Below are 13,019 nucleotides of genomic sequence, written 5' to 3' on the forward strand. Positions count from 1 at the left end.
GTGCAATTCAGTATTTCATCAAATGGTGAGAACTGCATGATATGCCAACTAGGATTTCTTGTGGTCCTTTGTCTTAGAATTCTCTGATAATACAGATAAACCCGCAAAACATTGCTACCAATGTATGCCTACCCATTCTATTTTTAAAATAAAATTATGTACAGACAGGTCATACATTTCTTGATTTTGTTTTAGCAGAGACATTGTGTGTATATGTATGTGTATGTGCCTCAAAGTACTTTCAAACTGTATTTCAGTAATACCCAGAGACTTAAATTTATAAGGGAAATTGCATTGCAAAGTATGTATTTCATTAACATTAGTGGTAATGTAGTAACTATACTCATATTGAATGTTCCTTTAATACATGCTTTTTGTAAAAATTATTTTGACCTTATAATATGTATTACATCTCTTAATACTGTTATTTTATTTTTTAAAAAGATTTTATTTTTATTTGAGGGGGGGAGTGAGAGAGAGCGCGCGCAAGTGAGACCACAAGACCACAAGAGCAGGGGGAGGGAGAAGTAGACTCCCCATTGAGCAGGATGCTATGTGAAGCTGGATGCAATGCAGGCTTGATCCCAGGACACTAGGATCATGACCTGAGCCAAAAGCAGTGACTTAACCAACTGAGCCATGCAGTTGCCCCTCTTACTGTTATTTTAAGCAAATTTAGAGTTCCTCAAATTAGGAGCAGTGAGCATCCAGCTCTTGATCTTAGGGTCATGAGTTTAAGCCCCATTGTGGGCTTGGAGTTTGCTTAAAAAAAATAGAGTAAAAAAAAAAGATAATATAGTTCCTCAAGTTATAAACATATTTTTGAAGTAGAAAACTATATTTTAACTTGGATTATTTATTATATGATTTTACAAGAATACTTATATATTTTACATTTTATAGATTATGATCATCAAATTACATTGCATTTGTAGTAACACTCTTGCTACCTTTACCAGAAGATACATGGAAACATGAAAACAAATATTTAATAAATAATGGGTTGATTATAATTTGATTATTTTAATAAAATGTATTCTAATTTTATGATTAGAAGTTTAGTAAAGTGTAAAATTTTTGTTAAACATTGTTGCTGAACATATCAGCTTATTTCCATTCCCTCAGGATACTTCACCAGAATAAGTAAGGGGATATAGAAAGTCTGCACTAACAAGGACAAAACAGGGGGTGAAAGTAGTAGAAAATACATCAGGTGAGAAAGATCAACATGTCAACAAAATTACAAAAATTAAAAATCAAATAGAAGAGTGATAACTCACCTAGCAATGGAATTTGGTATGACTGTCTGCAGGGATAGAAGCTGCTTTCACTTTGTGCTATTCTGTTGGGTATATACTTAGGAGTAGAATTGTTATTTCAGTAAATACTGCCAAACATTTCTACAAAGTGGTAGCAACAGTTAAAACTTCTCCTGCGATATGAGAGCTCATATTGCTCTATCTCCTCACCAACACTTACTATTGTGTCTTTTTCACCTTAGGTATTCTGGTAGATGGCAGTTTTGTTGCACTACTGTGAAGTAAGTTTTTTAAAATATGTCTTTGAGAAACTAGCAGGTGAACTTAGATAGGAAAAGGACATTATAAAACAGTGAAATAGGGGTGCCTGGGTGGCTCAGTCCATTAAGCGTCTGCCTTTGGCTCAGGTCATGATCCCAGGGTCCTGGGATGGAGTCCCACATTGGGCTCCCTGCTCATCAGGAGTCTGCTTCTCCCTCTCCCTCTGCCACTCTCCCTGACTGTGCTTACTCTCAATCTCTCTCTCAAATAAAATTAAAAAACAAAACAAAACAGTGAAATATGAATACAATTGGGAAAGTAAAAATTTAAGATGATTAAAATAGTCTGATTTTTACTTGCAGCCATGATATAGTAAATATATGAAAAAATCATTTTAAAATATATGAAATAAAACACAAGTATATATGAAAAATATGTATGAAATATATACACAAAATATATGAAAAAATACATTTTAAGACAAAACATCAGATAATGAAAGACTGTGATCCCTGCCAGATGGTAAATAAAGGAGGAGAGCCCTACAACTGTTCCCACTTAGTGTCTTGAGAGAGTTTCAAGGCCATGGTGCCGGAAGGAGGGATCCTGACAGAAGCCAGCAGACTCCACCTGTGGATTGAGAAGACAGATCTGAAAGTCCATTTAGACGCAGGTATTCAGATGCACCAAAACAGAGTATGAAAGAGGAGAGGGCCTCTCTGATAGAGAATTCCAGAGAGCTGTCAAAGTTCTTCAGCCTATTCACCTGAGTTTGCTCATGAGCAAATAAACCAACAAAGGAGATTTAAATGAGATCATGAAAAGGATGCAATTATTAAAAAAAAAAAAAATAGGCAGAAAAAGGAAGAAAATGGAGCAACGAACAAATGGGAAAAGTGGGGGAAAAAAAACATCAAGATAGACTTAAGCCTAACCATATCAGTAATCACATTAAATGTAAATAGACTAAACACTCCAATTAAAAGAATTGTCAGATTGGACTTTGAAAAATAAGTGCAAGACCCTGGTATGCTCTACCTGCAGGAAATGTACTTTACTTTTAATTGAATTGAATTTTTTTAGAGAGGGAAAGAGAGAAGTGCAGAGAGAGACTCTTAAGCAGGCTCATGCTGGGGATGGAGCCAGACATGGGGTTTAGTCTCAAGACCCAGATGAATTCATGACCTGAGCTGAAATCAAGATGCTTATCGGACTGAGCCACCCAGATGCCCTAGAAATGTACTTTAAATATAAAAATGCAGGGGCACCTGGATGACTCAGTAGAGCATCTGAATCTTGATCTCAAGGTTGTAAGTTCGAGTCCATGTTGGGTATAGAGATTTCTCATATCTTTAAGAAAAATTAAAATAAATATAAAGATCCAAATAGGTGAAAATAAAGGGACACAAGGAAACTTTTAGGGTTGATGGATCATGCACTATCTTGATTGTGGTTAAATATTCATAGTTGTACACATATGCCAAAACTTAACCAATTATATACTTTACATGCAGTTTTTCCATGCAAATTATACCTCATACCTTACTAAAGCTGTTAAAAAATAGTATGGTATGTGTGGTGTGGAGAATAGAAATAAGTCTAAAATTTATGTAGCAGTGGGAGGTAAGTTTGAAAAAATAGGTGTGAGCTCAACTGTGAAGCAGTTAAAATGCTAAACTGAGTTTGGACTTTGTGCTAGATACCAGGTGTTAGCAAACATTTTCTATAAAGGGCCAGACAGTATACGTTTTGGGCTTTGCAGGCCAAGAGTCAAAATCAATGTTACCACGTACCTATATAATCTTATAAAAATCCAAAGACTATTCTTAGCTCACAAGCTGTACAAAACCAGGCAGTGGGCCAAATTTGGTCAAAGTACAACAGGTTGCCAACTACTACACTAGACAATAGACAGTAGCATGGTCATCTCTACCATTTAGAAATATAACTGGCAGTAGCTATGGTGTAGATTTGAGCAGGCAGAAAGCAGAGGCAAACAGATGAGATGAATGCAATAGTACAAGAAATGGTGGTTTAACATAATAATGTCCTAGTATTATGGATGGAAGCTAAAAAAATAGATTCATTATAGATCTTCTTTATCCATTCATCCATTAACAAATACTTAGGATGTTTCTGTATCTTGGCTATTGTGAATAACCCTGCAATAAACACAAGAGTTCAGATCTCTTTTTGATATCTTGCTTTCATTTCCTTTGGATAAATTCTCAGAAATGGGATTGCTGGTCATGTGGTAGTTCTATTACTCTTTTGAGGAACTAAACTGTTTTCCATAGCAGCTTAAACAAGTTATCTTCCCATCAACAATGCAGAGGAGTTCCTTTTTCTCTAAAACCCCTCTGACACTTTTTTTCTGTCTCTTTGATAATAGACATTTTAATAAATATGAGGTAATACCTCAAGGTTTTGATGTGCATTTTGCTGATGATTAGTAAGACTGAGCATATTTTCATGTGTCTGTTGGCCATTTGGATGTCTTTTTTTCGAAAAATGTCTATTCAGTTCCTATACCCATTTTTTAATCTAATTACTTCTGTTCTTGTTGACTGGGATTAATTCTTTATAAATTTTGAATATTAACATCTTATCATATAGATGGTTTGCAAATATGTTCTCCCATTTCATGGTTTGCCTTTTCATTTTGTTGATTGTTTCTTTTGTTGTGCAGAATCATTTAAGTTTAATGTAGTCCTATTTGTTAATTTTTGTTTTTGTTGCTTCTGCTTTTATTGTCATATCCAAAAAAAAAAAAAAAAATCTTTGCCAAAACCAATGTCAAGGAGCTTTTCCCTATGATTTCTTCTAGGAGTTTTATAGTTTCAGGTCTTATATTTAAGTCTTTAAGCTATTTCAAGTTAAATTTTGTGAGTGGTGCAAAGTAGGGATCCAATTTCGTTCTTCTGCTTGCCAGCTCTCTAGTTTTCCCAGTAACATTTATTGAAAAGACTATCCTATCCCTATCACATATTATTGGCTCCCTTATCAAATATTAGTTGACCATATATGAAAGAGTTTGTTTCTAGTCTCTCTGTTCTGTTCCACTGGTCTGTGAGTCTGTCTGTTCCTGTGCCAGTACGTTACTGCTTTGATGACTGTGACTTTTAGGATAGTTTGAAATCAGGGAGTGTAATGCTTCCAGCTTTTTCTTTTTCAGAATTGCTTTAGCTATTCAGGGTTTTTTGTAGTTCCATACACATTTTGGGATTTTTTGTGTGTGTGTGTGAAAAAAATCTCACTGGAATTTTGATAGGGATTGTGTTGACTTTATAGATGGATTTAGGCAGTATGGACATTTTAACAATTAATTCTTCTGATGCACGAGCATGAGCATGGGATATTTATTCATTTATATCTTCTTCAGTTTCTTTCACCAAAGTTTATAATTTTCCCTATACGGATCTTTCAATTCTTGGTTGAATTTATTCCTATGTATTTTATTATTCTTGATGCTATTATGAATGGGATTGTTGTCTTTATTTCTTTTTTATGCATAAAATCAATATAAAATTGATAGGAAAATGTGTATAATGATAGTAATAAGTACAATTTTAATATTGCTAATAAACAGCTCTTACAAATTAATAGAAACAGCAAACAAGGATATAAAAGGCAGTGCATAAATGACTATAAGCAAATGGCCAATAAAAATGTGCAACATTACTGGTAATCCAGAAACGTCAATTAAAGTAACAATGATATTTAACTTCACATATTTTCAAAAAGTAAAATATGAATCATATTAATTATAAGGATTAATGGGGTACTAAGTTTAGGATGCTCTTTTACATTGTTATGAGATTTTAGGAATGAAACATGGAAATATGTGTTAAGAAAATAATAAACATACCCTAATTCAGAGTTCCCACTGTTGGGAACCGAAATGTCAACATTATCACAAGGATGTTTACTGTAGCATACTTTAAAAAGGGGTTCTCTCAACTGGGAGATTGTTGATAGAAATACTATAAGCACGTTATAAAGAATTAACTCATGACCATTGAGCTGGAGATATTTTCATTGTATAGTAATAATTGAGAACAAAAATCTCTACTATATAGATATTGTCCCAATGTTGTAAAATTAACAATGATAATCTTGTGATCATACATATAAGTACACATACCTACTAATTAATGTGTTGGCATTTTAGGGAAGTCATTTTTGAAGAAAAAGATGGAAGAAAAGGTAGATAAGACCAAATTTTTAAATGATATTTTAAAATAAATGTCCATACAGAATATACATGTTATGATCTCATTTATGTATCATAAATGTGGGGTTTTTTAAAATATTTTATTGATTTACTTGAGAGAATTAGAGAGAGAGAGAGAATACAGAGGGGAAGGGAGAAGCACATTCCCTGCAAAGCAGGGAGCCAGATGTGGGGCTCATTCCCAGGACCCTGAGATCATAACCTGAACAAAAGGCAGCTGCTTAAACCACTGAGCCACCCATGCACCTCTTGTAAATGTTTTAATATGGAAATAAATAGGTACTTTAAAAAAAGAATCATTGTAGAAAATGAAAATTTCAACTGAACATCTATATTCAAGTAGCTTTTTCTAAAAGAAACAAATTACAAATCACTGCATCAGATAATCTTTAACTTTCTAACAGTATTTTGTGCAGTATTGACATACATTGGAAAATATTCTAATCTTATGCAGGGTAGTTTGTTTTTGGAAATGAAGTTTACATTCCCAAAAATAGGTAAGTAAAGAAGTAATAGAGAAGAAAAAGAAAACAATGTAAAAGTTCTCAACATGTAGGTATTGATATCTCATTTGTAACATAAATACAAACAAAATCTAAAATCACTAACTGAATAGATATATAGGATACATTTAGAAATTTAGTAATTTCATACTAGACATTAGTGAACTATTTACTCATTCACTCATTAAATTTTTAAGGAGGTGTAAAGATAAAAGATATACTTGAATATGCTAAGTATTAAAGATATATACCCACATCTGACTTATGGCAGTTCCAAGAAACTGAGGTGATAAATGTGACAAGATCGTTATAATCTCATACGATTCAAGCTAAAAGAGAGGTGTATGGGGTAGACCATTAATGTGTGCTACATAAAGAGAATGTGACTACCTAGAACATTGGCTTTCTAACATTTTTAACAGCATAATCCTATGTTTTGAAATGAAATATTATACTAAACTTTAATATTAAAATAAGGTAATGTTTTAACAATCTAAATGTATTTTATAAGTTCAACACTTTAAGATTTTCGAAAGCAATTTTGATGTGTACACAGACATTTCAAATCAGAGATAAGGCTGAGAGCTGCAGTACCAATATTCAATTCATATTTGTGTTTTTTGTGGTAGCCAAAATATTCAAATTCATGATAATTTCAACTGGAAAAGTTTTTTTTTTTTTCTAATAGCCAGCTCACCTTAAGATATTAGAATAATTACCTGGCGATTCGCAGACCTGTACCCCTGGGGATAAAAATATATGTGTATAAAGCTGTAAAAAAAAAAAAAAAAAAAAGAAAGAAAGGATGAATCCCCAAGTTTTGTAGCAACATGGACTGGACTGGAAGAGATTATGCTGAGTGAAATAAGTCAAGCAGAGAGAGTCAATTATCATATGGTTTCACTTATTTGTGGAGCATAACAAATAGCATGGAGGACAAGGGGAGATGGAGAGGAGAAGGGAGTTGAGGGAAATTGGAAGGGGAGGTGAACCATGAGAGACTATGGACTCTGAAAAACGATCTGAGAATTTTGAAGGGGTGGGGGGTGGGAGGTTGGGGGCACCAGGTGGTGGGTATTGTAGAGGGCACGGATTGCATGGAGCACTGGGTGTGGTGCAAAAATAATGAATACTGTTATGCTGAAAAAAATTAAAATATTAAAAAAAAAAAAGATATTAGAATAATTACTACTGAGTTGCAACTGAATCGCTTTCAAAATCTTTATTCAGGGTTTCCATCCCTTAATAGTAATTCAGCAAGCCAAAAACAAAACCCATAAATTTATAGTAAGATGAATTATGCTATGCTCAGAACATACATTGAGTAGAAATGCATAATCTTCTGCAGGAACTTAATTAGCAAAGTACTCACACTCTGTCCAATTCAGTGAAAAAAAAAAAAGTATTGAACACTTACTCTATTATAATCACTGTTACCAGCCTGCCCTTAAGGACCTTACAGTCATTAAATAAGTAATGGCCAAGGTGTTGCTGAAAAAGTAACAAAGAGGATGCAACCACCACAGTTTAACCCTCGAGCTGGACCCAGGGAGCTGAAGGCTCCTCAACCCCTTTCCTGTCCTTGGACTCTATGATCTGCCTATCATCCCCATAATGGGAGTGCTTTTCAAGGACAGAACCTTGAGAGAGTAAGATGCTATTGAGAACAACTGGACGGTATACATGACTCATCCCATTTAAGGCCTCTATATAAACTTTTAAGATTCTGGAGGGTAGGTGCAGAGAGCTGTTTATCTTAACAACTGCCCAGAACGAGCCTCCTATGTCAATTCCCCTGCTTATGAAACCTGTCACCTACCAATCTGGATTGGCCTGCCTCTTCCGTCTCCCCCTGCATTTCATGCACAGCACTAGTTTGCAAACCAACAAGTATGCTATTGTTGAGAAGTCACAGGTGCTTAGAGAAACTATTCTAGAAAGTCAGGAAGAAGTGGGACCTGAAAGAGGGCTAGGAGTTAGCAAGGTGATTGGTCATGGGGTGGGATGGAGAAGAGATTAATGGAGAAGAGAAAAGGCTCAAGAAGAAGAAAGATCGGGGCGCCTGGGTGGCTCAGTGGGTTAAGCCTCTGCCTTTGGCTCGGGTCATGATCTCGGGGTCCTGGGATCGAGCCCCGCATCGGGCTCTCTGCTCAGCAGGGAGCCTGCTTCCTCCTCTCTCTCTGCCTGTCTCTCTGCCTACTTGTGATCTCTCTCTGTCAAATAAATAAATAAAATCTTAAAAAAAAAAAAATTATAAAAAAAAAAAAAAAAGAAGAAGAAGAAAGATCATGATAGATTCATAGAAATTAAAGGAGACTGTCAGCAAGTCATTCGTTCATTCACTGAATACTGGGGAAGGACCAAATAATGCCTGGTGCTGGTCTAGGCACTGGAAATATACCTCAGTAAACAAAAGAAACAAAAATCTCTGGCCTAACAGAGCATACATTTTAGAAGGAAGTAGCTTAAAAAGTTAAACATACCATGTGTCAGATGTTAAGTTCTTTGCAGATAGGAAAAAGAGTGGAGGGTAATATAAAACACTGTGGTAGGATGTAGCAGGAGGTGCAGTTTTAAAAAGGGAATCAGGCCTCATTAATACAATAGCATTGTTACAAAGACCTGATCTAAGGGAGGGAGCAAATCATACAGAGAGGTGAGTAAGAGCAAGTGATAAAGGCTCAGTAACAGGAGCATGATTTCATGCAAGATTCTGAGGGAGGCCAATGTGGCTGGAGCAGAGGACCTGATGGAAAAAGAGTTGATGAAAAGCAGAGTCACAGGGAAGGGAAAGGGAGCAAAATTATGTGATGTCTAGTAGACAATTAATAGGGCAATGGCTTTGCTCTAGGAGAAATGGAAAGCCACCGGAAGCTTGGAGCCCAGTGATAATGTGATCTCATGTAAGTTCTGAGAGGATCAGAATTGGGTTGAAAATAGACTATAGAGGGGCAAAGCCTTAATCAAGGGGGTGTGAGAGGGAAGCAGCTTCATGTGATGTGGTTAGAGCTGCAGGCTGGGTCAAACCACAGGGGAACTTGTAATCCAATTGGTTTTAAACTTTAACATAGAGATGGTGGGAAGTCATCAAAGTTTTTTCAGCAGGGAGATATAATGAAGAGATTTCTGTGTTCAAAACTGCACTATTCAGTGTGGTAGCTCATAGCCACATATAAAGTGAGTAGGCATTTGAAATCCGGTTAGTTTGAATTGAGATGTCCAGTGAATGTAAGATACACATCAAATTAATTAGTACAAAATATTTAGTACAAAACCCCCAAATAATGTAAAATATTTCAAGAGCTAGTTTATATGTTGAAAAGATAATATTTTGGTTATATTATGTTAAATAAAATATTTTATTAAAGGGGCCCCTGAGTGGCTCAGTGGGTTAAGCCTCTGCCTTCGGCCTAGGTCATGATCTCAGGGTCTTGGGATCGAGCCCTGCATTGGGCTCTCTGCTCAGCAGGGTGCCTGCTTCCCTCTCTCTCTCTCTCTCTGCCTGCCTTTCTGCCTACTTGTGATCTCTCTGTCAAATTAATAAAAAAAATATATATATATATACATATATATAATTAAAATTAATTTCACCTCTTTTAAATTTTTTAATGTGGCTCTTACAAAAATTGAAATGACATATATATATAATTATATATATATTAGTTTTAGTACTGTCCTATATATAGTACATATATACTTCTCTCTATATATATAGATAGATAGATAGATATAGAGATGTATATAGAGATGTATATATAGATATATAATAATTATATATATATTAGTTTTTAGTACTATTGGACAGAGCTGGTTTAGAAGATACTCCTGTTTACAGAATAAAGTAGGCAAGATTGGGTGCTGAGATCATTTAGCAGCCTGGTCTATAGAACGGTTTGAATATCACTAAGCTATTCTAAGTATTTTAAGAGCTGCTTTAAGCACTCTAAAATTCTAAAAGAAGGTGAAATATTAGCTGAAAACACTTCAGATAGAAAATTATTTAAATTTTTGTTTTTTAGTTACCAGAGAAAATAAAAGTTGACAGTGTTTTGCTGCACAAAATGAAGTTATTGGCAGGCTGCTTTACATGCTAAACAGTGTTTATGACTGAGATTTGAATGACTGATAACAGAAAGGAGTCAATATTTACAGCTCTTGTTTATGGGTCTTATAGGTTTTATATCTGCACATATGATAAACTTTAGTATAGTCCTATAGTGTTCACATTCCTAATTAATTTATTTCAAAAGGTCGTTATAATATTTAAGTTATATTTTAAATAATATTGGAATATGCAGAATGCAAGCTCCCCATTTAAATTTGCACATTCTCTATAAACTGTGTGGCTTATTAGATTTATAAATATTGTAATAGATGAGCTCAAGACATGATTAAATTTCTAGTTGAGTTCAACATTTAGAATTACTTGCCAAAGTATTATAAATGTATTCTATGGAATATAATTAGTTGTTTTAAACTTCATAATTAAGTAGAAGATAATTACTTAATTGACAAAATATATATGTTAGATTTAGTAAATATTTTATAACACATTGTCTTTTAACTACTATAGCATAAGATTAAATTTAGAAATTTATGTATTTTTTAAAGAATATTTTATTTGTGAAAATTTTAGGGGTTGAGTATATATTATTTATGTACTCTGAATTTTGACAGGCTTAAAGAGCTATTTGATGATACAGTGTTTTTACTAATTAGTCATATAATATTAATTAATTTATCAGCAAGTTAAAGCGACTGGTTGATATTTATGTATCACCACTAATAGCTTCATTGATAGTAAATAACCAGGTTTTTAAAAGTAATTTTTCTGTACAGAATTGATTATAACTTCTCTTGAATTACTAGGTCATTTATATAAAGCATTATTTTTTTCAGTTTAATTTAATTTAATTTTTTTTTCAGTAATCCAAAATTCATTGTTTATGCACCACACCCAGCGCTCCATAGAATACATGCCCTCCATAATGCCCACCACCAGGCTCACCCAACTCCCCACACCCCTCCCCTCCAAAACCCTCAGTTTGTTTCTCAGAGTCCACAGTCTCTCATGGTTTGTCTCCCCCTCCAATTTCCCCCAATTCACTTCTCCTCTCCCTCTCCCCATGTCCTCTGTGTTATTCCTTATGCTCCACAAGTAAGTGAAACCATATGAAAATTGACTCTCTCTGCTTGACTTATTTCACTCAGCATAATCTCTTCCAGTCCCGTCCATGTTGGTACAAAAGTTGGGTATTCATATAAAGCATTATTATAAAAGCAAATGGTCAAAAATAACCCAGTCATTGCATGTGTCTACGTGCACATGTGTATGTGTTTGTGCATTTGTGCATATATGTGCACACACCTCTTATAGTTTACGCCTCCTAGAGGCTGAGTCAGTGGTACATAGTATACTACTGTTATCAATCATATTGCAGTCATTTAGAGCTGTAGGAACATATATTAAAATATGTACCTAGGAAAAGACAAATAGTTATTTTATTGGGACTCATTTAATTAAGATTCCAATTTCCCTTAAAATTTCTTTCTTTCCTGCATATATAATCAGGAGACTTATCAGGAGGTTATTCTTTATTATTGTTAGTTATTGTATATTTTTAAATAGAGCATTTTGAGGGGGCACCCGGGTGGCTCAATTAGTTAAGTGTCTACCTTCGGCTCAGGTCATGATCCCAGGGTCCAGAGATCAAGTCCTGTATCGGGCTCCCTGCTCACTGGGGACCTGCTTCTCTCTCTTTTCCCTGCTCGTGCTCTCTCTCACTATCTGTGTCTCTCTCTCAGATAAATAATAAATAAAATCTTTTAAAAAATGGAGCATTTTGTGAAAATGTGTTAGATTAAAAGAAGTAGTTTGTTAAAACATTTTTAACATAATGTATATTACTGGAAAATTATTCTACTTTTATTTTGTATATGTGTTAATTTAGAAAATGGTCAGTGGTGGTTTTTGAGACTAGAAACAACTACCCCCTCAACATTTAAGACCTTGAATGCATATTTAGCATAGGATCATTTTTTGTAGATCTTCCATTCCTGTGAAAAAGTTTCCTAAGAATGACAACATGGGTTTAAGCAAAGAGAAAATGAGGCCTAATAAAATATATCATCATGTAACTTTTATTATTTACATTTTATTTTCATGATTTTTTTGTGAAAATTTGGTTGTTTACAATTTTCATGGTTCTTGCCATATACAATTTTCATGATTCTTGCCAATAAGCATATATATATATCTTATTTACTTAATATTCTATCTACTTTTGAAATTAATTCAAAATTTTAAATGAATGTGTTTCAATATAATAAACAGAAAAAATTGCCATAAAAATAAAAATAAACTGATTTAAAAAAGCAATGTTATCAAACTATAGGTAGATCTTGCTAAAATCTCTGAACCTGGGGCGCCTGGGTGGCTCAGTGGGTTAAGCCGCTGCCTTTGGCTCAGGTCATGATCTCAGGGTCCTGGGATCGAGTCCCGCATCGGGCTCTCTGCTCAGCAGGGAGCCTGCTTCCTCCTCTCTCTCTACCTGCCTCTCTGCCTGCTTGTGATCTCTCTCTGTCAAATAAATAAATAAAATCTTTAAAAAAAAAAGAATTAAAAAAAATATTAAAATCTCTGAACCTAAGGCCAACTTACATTTTGTTAAAAAAAAAAAAAATTCACCAATAGGACAGATGTTAAGGTATACCAGCACCACACTGGGACTTTCTCCTTTAGTTCTTAGAAGGACTGAGGGA

The 13,019-nt window shown here is 34.4% G+C and overlaps 1 protein-coding gene across 1 annotated transcript in view; it reads left to right on the forward strand.

The window, feature by feature from the left end:
• The window catches only part of EPHA6 (EPH receptor A6), an 872,902-nt gene that overhangs the window by 391,814 nt on the left and 468,069 nt on the right, over positions 1-13,019 (forward strand).

The sequence above is a fragment of the Lutra lutra genome, chromosome 1 (assembly GCF_902655055.1).
Source record: "Lutra lutra chromosome 1, mLutLut1.2, whole genome shotgun sequence".
Taxonomy (NCBI): Eukaryota; Metazoa; Chordata; class Mammalia; order Carnivora; family Mustelidae; genus Lutra; species Lutra lutra.